This window comes from Schistocerca gregaria, chromosome 1 (assembly GCF_023897955.1).
Source record: "Schistocerca gregaria isolate iqSchGreg1 chromosome 1, iqSchGreg1.2, whole genome shotgun sequence".
In the NCBI taxonomy this organism is placed as follows: Eukaryota; Metazoa; Arthropoda; class Insecta; order Orthoptera; family Acrididae; genus Schistocerca; species Schistocerca gregaria.
This window is the reverse complement of record NC_064920.1, coordinates 471,179,085-471,190,880: the sequence shown is the minus strand read 5'-3', so window position 1 is coordinate 471,190,880 and position 11,796 is coordinate 471,179,085.

The following is an 11,796-nucleotide window of genomic DNA, read 5'->3' as shown; positions in this document are numbered from 1 at the left end:
AGAATGATGCCAATCCCGAGCTGTCTATTTGGCATGTTGTTGGGCCCATCTGTACCATGTTGCATGGTGTTGTGGTTGCAAAGACGGACCTTACCATGGACATTGGGAGCGAAATTGCGCATCATGCAGCCTACTGCACACAGTTTGAGTCGTAACACAAAGTCGTATGGCAACATGAAAAGCATTATTAAATATAGCGATGTTGCTGTCAGGGTTCCTCTGAGCCATAATCCAAAGGTAGTGGTCATCTACTGCAGTAGTAGCCCTTGGGCAGCCTGAGTGAGGCATTTCATCAACAGTTCCAGTTTCTCTGTATCTCCTCAATGTCCGAACAACATCACTTTGGTTCTGTCCGAGACACCTGGACACTTCTCTTGCTGAGAGCCCTTCCTGGCACAAAGTTACAATGTGGATGCAATCAAAACGCGGTATTGACCGTCTAGGCATGGTTGAACTACAGACAACACGAGCCGTGTACCACCTCCATGGTGGAATGACTGGAACTGATCAGCTGTTAGACTCCCTCCATCTAATAGGCACTGCTCATGCATGGTTGTTTACATCTTTGGGTGAGTTTAGTGACATCTCTGAACAGTCAAAGGAACTGTGTCTGTGATACAATATCGACAGCCAACGTCTACCTTCAGTAGTTCCAGGAACCAGGGTGACGTAAAACTTTTTTTTATGTGTGTAGAAATCAGAAACAACTCTGTGGGGATAAAACAAAACTTAAAATGGGAGACATGAAATATCAGGTTCCACAAAATTTTACATTCAAGGGCCCAAACTCAATAACACGAGGTACAGCCCAGATAATACAGTATAAGACCTGCAACTGTTTCATGGGGTATACTTTAAATCTTTTTGTCATGAGAACTAATATAATGTGATTTCAAACAATAAGAAGTAGACATTAGAGTTCAACTCCTCTGCAAATGTTAACACACAGTGGTGTCTCAATACCCATGTGCCAGAGGCCAGTTTAGTGGCACTGCCTGATCAACCTATGAATTCTATGGATTTTGTTTTTTCTTTCAAGATGCATTGCTACTCACACGCTAATGTGCTGTGGACAAGTTAATATGCACAGTCCCATTTCTGATCTGATCTCTCTCAGTTGCTATTTAAAGTTGAGGTTGTTTATTTGGAGTTAGTTAGTGTCTGTGTAGGCTTGCTCTTCTAGCCTCATGTCGATATTTTTGACTTTTCTTTATACCTCTGACATGCCAAGTAAAACAAAAACAAAACATACATTGCATCAACAAAGTATGAAAATTAAATAAAAATTAGAAATTATCGTTTACTTCCAATATGCATTTTTTTTTTGGTATCATGAAAAATTTCAATCATCCTGTGTTTTTTGCTTTGGAAGTCTCCTGGGTACAGTGTGTTGCAAACATGCACTTCCAAAATCTGTTTTGGCATCCCAATGTTCTGATATTGAAGTCTTGTGGTACACTGGGTACTTTTGGTATTACAATGTTTATTTTGTCGAACTAAAAATTGATGTTCACAGTGTGAAACAAAAAACTACAGATTGTAGACATTTCAGTGCACAAAAAGTTATTTCAAATTTGGGAAACACACCCATAAGTTACTAAACAGGACAATCAGAACTTTGCCATCACATTTTTACACAGTTCGTATATTACTCATATAGCATTGTCCCCCCCCCCCCCCCCCCCCCCCCCCCCCCTTCCTGAGACTACTCACACTGTGTGATGTAGAGTAAGAAATAAATTTTTTAGGTTTTGTAGTTCAGAGTCAAGAGAAATGGTAAGTCAAAATTGTTACTGTAGTCCATAAAGAATGCCCAAATACTACATAAAACATCGTAGATTGTCAGCATTTATCGTTCAATAAATGACATATATTTTTGGTTACAAAAACACCCTATGTTATGCCATGATATGGAAAGAGAATCGCTAAATGAAACCCATTTAATTGTCAAGGACGCAACATGTAAAGCTTTTAACCAGTACTACAACAGAAACTTATCAAAAGACCCAAAGAAATTCAGGTCACATGTAAAGACTGTCAGTAGCACCAATGTCACTGCTGATAGGCTCATATATGATAAAGGAATTGAAATTGAGAGTAGCAAAGCAAAAACATAAATGCTGAATTAAATTTTCAAATGTTCCTTTATAAAGTAAATTCCAATAGTAGTGCTCCAGAATTCTTGCACCACTGCAAGGTAAATAATATAGATTAGTGTCACTGGAATTGAGATACAGCTGAAATTATTATAACTGGACTAAGTTCCAGGGCTTGGTGAAATCCTATCAGAATCTAAGCAGACTTTAATGCTTATTTGGCCCCTCTTTTAACCAGAATATACTGTAAATCACTTAAACCAAAATCTTTGCTCAGTACTTGAAAGAAATCTGATATCCATTTGTTGTAGAATCTTATAACATATTCTGAGCTCACACACAATGAGGTACCTCAAACAGAATGACCACCTCCTCGCCAACCAGCTTGGATTCTAGTAACACTGGTCATGCAAAACTCAACTTGCACTTTTCTCACATGATGTTTTGTAAGCTATAGATCAAGCCAAGCAGGTAGTTGAAGCATTTTTTGACTTCCAAAAAGCATTTGACTATCAAATCAACGTTTCTTAATGGAAGTTATCAGAATACCGAGTATGAAATGAAATTTGTGAATGGATTAAGGATTTCTTGGTAGGCAGGACAGAGAGTGCTATCTTTGAAGGCGAGTAATTGTCATGTGTATACGTAATTCCAGGTATGTGGCAGAGAAGTGCATTGAGACCCTTGTTTTTGTTGTATATTAATGAACTTGCACCTAATATTAACCTCTCACTTTTTGTAGATGGTGCAGTTACAATGAGGAACAGTCTGAAAAAAGCTGCACAAATATTCACTTAGACCATTATAAGATATCAACATGGGATGTAGAGTGGCAGAGTGGCGACATGTTTTAAATGACCAGAAATATAAAACAGTGGGCTTCAAAAACAAAAAAGTATGTGCCATCCTATGACTGCAATATCAATGGACCACAGCTGAAATCACTCAATTCAAACAAATACTTGAAATGCAATGGAATCATCACATAGGTTCAGTCACAGGTAAAACAGGTGTAATAATTCATTGGTCCTTTATTGGGAATATGAATTAGTCTGGAAAGGAGATTACTTACAAAACACTTGTAACACCAGTCCTAGAATATTCAAGTGTAGCATCCAAACCAAATAGGACTGACAGTGGATGGTGAATTTATAGAAAGAATGGCAACCTTTATGGTCGCAGGTTGGTTTGACCCATGGGACAGAATCTCAGAGATACTGAAGAACTTTAACTGGAAGAAGCTTGAAGAAAGGTGCTAACAATCCTGAAAAAGAATGAAGTGCCAAGAACCACCATTAAGTGATGAATCCAACAATATACTGTAATTCTCTACATACTCATCCACGAGGAGCTACAAAGATAATATTGGGCTAATAACAGCACACATAGACGTATTTGAGCAATCATTCCTCCCATACGCCTTATGTTAATGGAACAGGAAGCAGCCCTGATAGGTGGAACAATAAGAATTATTCTCTGCCATGCACTTCATAGACACTTGCAGACTATAGATGTACATCTGGAGTTAAGCTTCCATACCTCAAAAGCAATGCAACTATATCATATGCACCCCACCAAATAGTAGCCGATGATGAATAACCTAAAAATATTGTCTTCAATACTAGGATTTTTATCATTTCTTGAGTTACTAAAGTGAGGTATGTGCACAGAACACAAGGTGTTATTAATGAGTTGCTAAGAAAAAAACAGTAACTACTACACTGAACTGGAACAGATATACAGGGTGGTCCAGTGATAGTGACCGGGTCAAATCTCTCATGAAATGAGCATCAAACAAAAAAAAAACTACAAAGAACGAAACTCATCTAGCTTGAAGAGGGAAACCAGATGGCACTAAGGTTGGCCTGCTAGATGGCAGTGCCATAGGTCAAACGGATATCAACTGCGTTTTTTAAAATAGGAACCCCCATTTTTTATTACATATTCTTGTAGTACGTAAAGAAATATGAGTGTTTTAGTTGGACCACTTTTTTTTCTTTGAGATAGAAGGCACTGTAATTGCCACAAATGTATAAGTACGTGGTATCATGTAACATTCTGCCAGTGTGGACGGTATTTGCTTCATGATACAGTACCTATGTTAAAATGGACCATTTACCAATTGCGGAAAAGGTCGATATTGTGTCAATGTATGGCTATTGTGATCAAAATGCCCAACGGGTGTGTGCTACGTATGCTGCTTGATATCCTGGACGACATCATCCAAGTGTCCGGGCTGTTCGCCAGATATTCACGTTATTTAAGGAAACAGGAAATGTTCAGCCACATGTGAAACGTCAACTGCCACCTGCAACAAATGATGATGCCCAAGTAGGTGTTTCAGCTGCTGTTGTGGCTAATCCGCACATCAGTAGCACACAAATTAAGCGAGAATCAGGGTCTCAAAAATGTCGGTGTTGAGAATGCTACATCAACATCGATTGCACCCGTACCATATTTATATGCACCACGCATTGCATGGCGACGACTTTGAACATCATGTACAGTTCTGCCACTGGGCACAAGAGAAATTATGGGATGATGACAGATTTTTTGCAGGTGTACTATTTAGCAATGAAGTGTCATTCACAAACAGCATTAACATAAACCAGCATAATGTGCACTATTGGGCAACAGGAAATCCACGATGGCTGCGACAAGTGGAACATCAGTGACCTTGGTGGGTTCATGTATGGTGCGGCATTATGGGAGGAAGAATAATTGGCCCCCATTTTATTGATGGCAGTCTAAATGGTGCAATGTATGCTGATTTCCTACGTAATGTTCTACCGATGTTACTACAAGATGTTTCACTGCATGACAGAATGGCGATGTATGTTCAACATGATGAATGTTCAACATGATGAATGTCTGGCACATAGCTCGCGTGCAGTTGAGGCGGTATTGAATAGCATATTTCATGACAGGTGGATTGGTTGTCTAAGCACTTGTCTAAGCACCATACCATGGCCTTCACATTCACCAGATCTGACATCCCTGGATTTCTTTCTGTGGGGAAAGTTGAAGGATATTTGCTATCCTGATCCACTGGCAATGCCTGACAACATGCATCAGCACATTGTCAATGCATGTGCGAACAGTACGGAAGGCGAACTACTCACTGTTGAGAAGAATGTCATTACATGTTTGCCAAATGCATTGAGGTTGATGGGCATAATTTTGAGCATTTATTGAATTAATGTGGTATTTACAGGTAATCACGCTGTAACAGCATGCGTTCTCAGAAATGATAGGTTCACAAAGGTACAAGTATCACATTCGAACAACCGAAATAAAATGTTCAAACGTAGCTACATTGTGTGTTTCAATTTAAAAAATCTACCTCTTACCAACTGTTCGTCTAAAATTGTGAGCCATATGTTTATGATTATTACAGCGCGATCTATCACAAAGCGAAAAAAGTGGTCCAACTAAAACATTCATATTTCTTTACATACTACATGAATATGTAATAAAAAATGGGAGTTCCTATATAAAAAAAATGCAGTCAATATCCATTTGACCTATGGCATCACCATCCAGTGAGCCAACCATAGCGCCATCTGGTTTCCCCCTTCAAGCTAGGAAAGTTTCATTCTTTGCAGTTTTTTCATTTGACGCTTATTTCGTGAGATATTTGGTCCGGTCACGATCAATTGATCACCCTGTATAAGTTTGACTACATTTTATTAAAACAGCATCAAAAACTGCTTAAAAGGGGTATTTGGCAGTTCAAAAGAATCATCTCTTCAGATTAGTATGGACAGAAACACACAGGTGGAAACAGACATGGTTATTTTTACATTCTAATTGATGATGAAATTAAGAGAGACAAAAAGATCAAATGCTCTGTAAGTATTTAGCATAGGGTGAGGTAGGCTACATAGACAGAAAGGGGCACAAGGCAGTCAGTGCAGACAAGCACAACGTATGATGGTGGCATACACTAACTGATCAAAAGTACCTTGATATCCCTATGTAATGTGGAACTGACCACTAGATGCCATGTGAGAGAGACCAACTGGTCTATAACGAGGGAGGGTGTTATGCGTAGTCAGTAGAGAAGTTGTAACAGCAGAATCAGTCAAATGGAGAAGGTGAGGAGCTTTGAAAGTTGGCTAGGCACTGGATGTCACCTGAGTAACAAATCAATCAGAGACATTTCAACCCTTCTAAAGCTGCCCAAGTTGACCATTGTTGATGAGAGTATGAAGTGAAAATGTGAAGAAACAACCACATCTAAACCAAGATCAGGCAGATCTCGTGTACTGACAAATAGGGACATCTAACAGTGCTGACAGTGATGTAGAAAGTCACATGAAATCAGCAGAAGGAACCATATGTAAGTTACAAAGTGCTACCATCAGTTCAGCTAACATGACAATTGTTATTAGGGAGTTAAAGAAAAGAGGTACAATGGTCAAGCAGCTCCTCATAAGGAACCCATGTCTGTAGTCGATGCTAAGTGACACTTGTGGACATGTAAAGAGCGATGCCACTGGACAGTAGCGGACTGGAAATGAGTGATGTGGAATGATTAAAGCCATGGCATACCCTGTGGCAATCCATTGCAAGGGTTTTGGTGCAGGGAATGTCTGGACATACATTACCTGTCATCACGTGTAGTGTCAACAGTTAAGTGTGCAGAGGTTGGTGTTACAGTATGAGGATGTCTTTCACAGTTAGTGTGTGGTCACCTTATTACAGTCAACAAAATGTTAAATGTGGAGGGATGTGAACACATTTTACAATATTGTGTAATGCATACATTAGAGGAACTGTTCGGAGACTATGTTTGATTATATCAGTATGACAATCTGACCTGTTACAAAACATCAACATCTACATCTACATCTACATGACTACTCTGCAATTCACATTTAAGTGCTTGGCAGAGGGTTCATCGAACCACAATCATACTATCTCTCTACTATTCCACTCCCGAACAGCGAGCGGGAAAAACGAACACCTAAACCTTTCTGTTCGAGCTCTGATTTCTCTTATTTTATTTTGATGATCATTCCTACCTATGTAGGTTGGGCTCAACAAAATATTTTCGCATTCGGAAGAGAAAGTTGGTGACTGAAATTTCGTAAAAAGGTCTCGCCGCAACGAAAAACGTCTATGCTGTAATGACTTCCATCCCAACTCGTGTATCATATCTGCCACACTCTCTCCCCTATAACGCGATAATACAAAATGAGCTGCCCTTTTTTGCACCCTTTCGATGTCCTCCGTCAATCCCACCTGGTAAGGATCCCACACCACGTAGCAATATTCTAACAGAAGACGAACGAGTGTAGTGTAAGCTGTCTTTTTAGTGGACTTGTTGCATCTTCTAAGTGTCCTGCCAATGAAACGCAACCTTTGGCTCGCCTTCCCGACAATATTATCTATGTGGTCCTTCCAACTGAAGTTGTTCGTAATTTTAACACCCAGGTACTTAGTTGAATTGACAGCCTTGAGAATTGTACTATTTATCGAGTAATCGAATTCCAACGGATTTCTTTTGGAACTCATGTGGATCATCTCACACTTTTCGTTATTTAGCGTCAACTGCCACCTGACACACCATACAGCAATCTTTTCTAAATCGCTTTGCAGCTGATACTGGTCTTCGGATGACCTTACTAGACGGTAAATTACAGCATCATCTGCGAACAGTCTAAGAGAACTGCTCAGATTGTCACCCAGGTCATTTGTATAGATCAGGAACAGTAGAGGTCCCAGGACGCTTCCCTGGGGAACACCTGATATCACTTAAGTTTTACTCGATGATTTGCTGTCTATTACTACGAACTGCGACCTTCCTGACAGGAAATCACGAATCCAGTCGCACAACTGAGACGATACCCCATAGCTCCGCAGCTTGATTAGAAGTCGCTTGTGAGGAACGGTGTCAAAAGCTTTCCGGAAATCTAGAAATACGGAATCAACTTGAGATCCCCTGTCGATAGCGGCCATTACTTCTTGCGAATAAAGAGCTAGCTGCGTTGCACAAGAGCGATGTTTTCTGAAGCCATGCTGATTACGTGTCAATAGATAGTTCCCTTCGAGGTGATTCATAATGTTTGAATACAGTATATGCTCCAAAACCCTACTGCAAACCGACGTCAATGATATAGGTCTGTAGTTAAATGTATTACTCCTATTACCCTTCTTGAACACTGGTGCGACCTGCGCAATTTTCCAATCTGTAGGTACAGATCTATCGGTGAGCGAGCGGTTGTATATGAGTGCTAAGTAGGGAGCTATAGTATCAGCGTAATCTGAAAGCAACCTAATCGGTATACAATCTGGACCTGAAGACTTGCCCGTATCAAGCGATTTGAGTTGCTTCGCAACCCCTAAGGTATCTACTTCTAAGAAACTCATCCTAGCAGATGTTCGTGTTTCAAATTCTGGAATATTCCATTTGTCTTCCCTGGTGAAGGAATTTCGGAAAACTGCGTTCAATAACTCCGCTTTAGCGGCACAGTCGTCGATAACAGTACCATCGGCACTGCGCAGCGAAGGTATTGACTGCGTCTTGCCGCTTGTGTACTTTACATACGACCAGAATTTCTTCGGATTTTCTACCAAATTTCGAGACAATGTTTCGTTGTGGAACCTATTAAAGGCATCTCGCATCGAAGTACGTGCCAAATTTCGCGCGTCTGTAAATTTTAGCCCATCTTCGGGATTTCGCGTTCTTCTGAACTTCGCATGCTTTTTCCGTTGCCTCTGCAACAGCGTTCGGACCTTTTTTGTGTACCACGGGGGATCCGTTCCATCTCTTACCAATTTATGAGGTATGAATATCTCAATTGCTCTTGCTACTATATCTTTGAATTAGAGCCACATCTCGTCTACATTCGCATAGTCAGTTCGGAAGGAATGGAAATTGTCTTTTAGGAAGGCTTCTAGTGGCACTTTATCCGCTTTTTTTAAATAAAATTATTTTGTGTTTGTTTCTGATGGATTTGGAAGAAATGGTATTGAGCCTAGCTACAATGACCTTGTGATCACTAATCCCTGTATCAGTCATGATGCTCTCTATCAGCTCTGGATTGTTTGTGGCCAAGAGGTCAAGTGTGTTTTCGCAACCATTTACAATTCGCGTGGGCTCGTGGACTAACTGCTCGAAATAATTTTCGGAGAATGCATTTAGGACAATCTCGGAAGACGTTTTCTGCCTACCACCAGTTTTGAACAAGTATTTTTGCCAACATACCGAGGGTAGGCAATGATCTTGGGAGAATAACATTTCTGAAATGGGCTGGCCTGCTCCAAATCCCAACCTAAACTAAATGGAACAATTTCAGGATGAGCCACACCATCAACTTTGCCCAAGACCCCAACATCCAACATCATTACCTTCTCTGGCTTTGGATCTTGAGGAAGGATGGGCTGCCATTCCTCCATAAACATTCAGACACTCCACTGAAAGCATTCTCAGCCGAACTCAAGGCTTCATAAAGACAGAGTGGACACACCCCATAATAAATGTCCACTAATAGATATCTGGATACTCAACAGATTATGGGCAAGCAAGTCTGTAGCATGTAAATGATTAATATCCATACACTAAATGAAGCACTGTGTGTGAACTTCATTAGGACCAAGCTGTATGAAAAGCTACAACATGATCTACAAATTGACAACTAAGGAGGAATATTTGCTTGCTATATTTTACACTTAAAAGTAGGGAACAGAATTTTTTCCACTGGAGAAATTCAAGAAATATAGTCACATTCTGAAGAATTTCACAAAGCATCTTCAGCAGTGTTGAGTTGTGTTGTCCTCTTGTGACCGGGTATACAAAACAATATATTGTTAGTACAAGATCTACCTTCTAGAAGTGTGATTATCAGATTGAGACGTGTATTGTGTCAAGGTCTGTAACATGTTCGTTAAGTTTCACACATGGACAGTTGAAATTTTGGTTAATATGAGAACTGTATATTTACAAACAAAAACGACAAAGAATTAAATCCCTTAGTGGTGGGATTCAGAAACAAACACTTTTTTCCTATTGTATGTAGTTTTATATAGTTTTCCATTGAATTGACCTCTAATTTGTCTTTGTTCTAAACTATTCAGAACTGCTAATACATAGTTGGGGTGGGGAGAGGTTCAGTGATTAAAAGAACAGTTTTTAATGTATGATCAATAATTCCAAATAAAATAGATAATGTAAGTACATAGTTTATTTAGGTTTCAATGAAAACTTTATGTTAGACATATTATGTAGCTTGCTTTATCTGTATACACAGAAGTATCAGTCCTTTCAAAAGGCTTTACGTTTTACCCCACTTCCACATTCAATCCTGGTTACTTTGTTATGGGCCTTATCTCCTTTCCCCCATCCCTGCAGTGGAAACACTTTTTCACCACTAACCCTACCAATCAAACTCAATCCAAAACCAATATGGGACCCCACTTGACTCCGTGTACTCCTCCATCTAACCATGATCCATGCCCACTGCCCCCAAATTATCCCATTAAGTTCCAAGAATTTCGTAACTTCAAACCTTGCCTCACTAACACTACTCAAATCCCTTAACATAGAAACCAACCTCACATTTGCAAAAAGAACTACAATCCACCACTTAAAAGTGGATCCTGGCCTAATAATACTACCTACACCACCCAGGACACCTCATTGAGGCTGTTTGGTGTGACTCCACTTATAGAATCTCTGCTTTTATGAACCATCACATTCAGCCTATTACTCATAATCTATAACCTACCCTGCTATATTAAAGACTCAAACCATTTCCTCTGCAAACACACCACATTTCCTGTTCCTTTACCTACTGGCATACTGCTCATCATTGTCAATGCCACCTCCTTCTACACTAACATCCCCAATGCTCATGGCCTTGCTGCTACTGAACACTACCTTTCCCAATGTCTGATTGATTCCAAACCTGTAACCACTCATCTAGTGAGAATGACCATCTGCATCCTCACCAATCCACAATTTCTTCTCCATTAAAGGCATCAACTGCAAATAAATCTGTGGTAAGGTAATGGGCACCCATATACATCTTATGCCTGCCTATTCATGGGCCATTTTGAGGAATCCTCCTTAACAACCCAGAATCTCTCCCCTCACCTGGTTCAGATTCACTGATGACTTTTCATGATCTTGGCTGAGGGTGAAGACACCTTACTCACATTCCTCCAAAACCTCAGCACCTTCCCCCCAATTTGCTTCACTGGGTCCTCCTCAGCTCAATGACCACAATGTGAACTACTACCTCAAGGTTGTCTACATCAGTACCTCCACCTATATCAAACCTACCAACCACCAATAATACCTACACCTTGACAGCTGCCATTACGCACCAAGGCACCATCATCTTCTTTGGCCTTTGTACCACTCCAACACGGGGTCGGCCATTTTACTGTGGATTTGGCAATGCTAGTGTAGGAGGGTGGCCGGATGCCATTCCTTTTATCACCCCGTAACCCCCCCCCCCCCCCCCTTTCCTCCTGGGACAGAATTAGTGTACCCCACCTGCCTGCATCTAGAGTAAACCATGAAATAGTGTGAATGTTTTCAAATGTCTGCGAGTTATGTAACTGACGTGGGACATGGGGGACCACCCCAGTGGTCACCTAGTGGGATGTGGAAAACTACCTGAAAACCACATCCATCTGCTGTGCAGATTCGATCTGGGGCGGGCACACCTACCTGAGTCCAGGAAGCAGT